Here is a 1,603-nt window from a genome sequence, read left to right as displayed (position 1 = left end):
TGTCAATGGAGAGTGGCCAGACTCTCTGTACAAATGAAATGTACGACAGTCTGGTAGGACGAGGCTAACACAACATAGTGAATTACTTTTTTAGCTGGCCTATTTGAAGGCATATATTCCGTGGTTGAGGTTAGAACATAAATCAAATAGTCACTAGTAATGGATGACTGCTGTTTAACCTGCAGGAGACTCCTACGCTGGCTGGGTACAAGGCCAGACTGACCATTTAGTCAATAAATGACACTTCAACCATACTATAACACCTACTCAGTAAGCTCGGATATGGTCTATGGAGTAATGACTGGCTCCCCTATGAGACTCGACCGTGTTTAAAACATTCTGAAGTCTCACTGGAAAGCACTGATTGACATCCTGATCACTGGAGTGTAAAGAAACCAGATACACAGCCCCGCTGCGCCCATCGGGGCCCGAGGATAAGCATAAGCTATTTGTGTTACAGTTATATGTATGTTCCTCCTCAGCACTTCCTTTCACTCTGGCTTGGACAGTGGATATTCCATTTTGTATGTGTGTGTGTGTGTGTGTGTGTGTGTGCGTGCGTGCGTGCGTGCCCACATGTAAAATGCTGTTTAGCACAAAACCAAAGGTAAGCACAAACGGCTCAACTTACACCTAAACATATGTACACATGTACCCAGACACAATTACCCGAGCAATGCATGGACAACAAAAACAAACAAAATGGGTATTAAGATCCTACTGCAACTCAACCTATTCAGTAAAGTTATATTTAGGACCTGGCTACTCAACTCTTTAGAAAGAACTTAAAATTTTCCTGTAGAGCTAATCAACTTAAGGCTTGCACGTAACCTATTCCACATAACTGCTGCTGAATTTAAAAATGAGACCTTTCCTTTACAGCTTTTGAATCTGCATGGAACAACATTAGCAGCGTTCTCTCTAATGGGAAAACTATTGACATTGCTAGCCTGAGAGAAATAGTTAAATGTGTAGTCACATTGAGATAAAGTCTAAACTGAGATAACCCTGATGACATCACTATATACATTTGCAATACCGTACTTTAACTGTAATATACAATTACTTTCCATTGCACTTTAATTAGGATAGCTTCTGTCCAAACTTTATTTGTACTACCTTAAATCCATTGTTATACTGCTCATTTTAGCCTAACTTATTATATATATATATATCTGTAAAAATTCAGTTTATAGTAATAGCCATCTGTATATTATGCTCACATTCTGTCTAGTAATAGCCATCTGTATATATATTCATAGTACATATTCACATGTAAAGTCTGTTATAGTAACAACCATCTGTATATTATGTTCACTGTACATATCTGTAAAAATTCTATTTGTAGTAATATCCACCTGTATATTATATTCTGTACATATCCAGCTGTAAATTTAGTTCACAATACTAGTTATCTATATATTATATTCATAGGACAAATCTATCTGTAAAATTCTGTTTTTATAGTATTCATCTCTATATTTATTCAGTACATATCCATGTCCTGCACTTACGGAACCATTGTATGTCCTGCACTTGCTGCTATTGGACTTCTGGTTAGACCAAAACTGCATTTCGTTGTCTTGTACCTGTACCTGTGTAA

At 37.2% G+C, this 1,603-nt stretch overlaps 1 protein-coding gene and 1 long non-coding RNA gene across 2 annotated transcripts in view; one reads left to right on the top strand and one right to left on the bottom strand.

Annotated features, from left to right (window-relative positions):
• si:dkeyp-14d3.1 (transmembrane protein 132C) overlaps positions 1–1,603 on the top strand; it is a 152,834-nt gene that overhangs the window by 73,744 nt on the left and 77,487 nt on the right. The gene's annotated exons all lie outside the window — the stretch shown is intronic.
• LOC116690021 (uncharacterized) overlaps positions 485–1,603 on the bottom strand; it is a 16,030-nt gene continuing 14,911 nt past the window's right edge. The window contains exon 3 of the long non-coding RNA XR_004332143.1: positions 485–494. This is a non-coding gene — a long non-coding RNA (uncharacterized LOC116690021). The remainder of the gene's footprint in view (positions 495–1,603) is intronic.

Source organism: Etheostoma spectabile, chromosome 5 (assembly GCF_008692095.1).
Source record: "Etheostoma spectabile isolate EspeVRDwgs_2016 chromosome 5, UIUC_Espe_1.0, whole genome shotgun sequence".
NCBI classification, from domain to species: Eukaryota; Metazoa; Chordata; class Actinopteri; order Perciformes; family Percidae; genus Etheostoma; species Etheostoma spectabile.
This window is presented reverse-complemented; position numbering and strand designations above follow the sequence as displayed.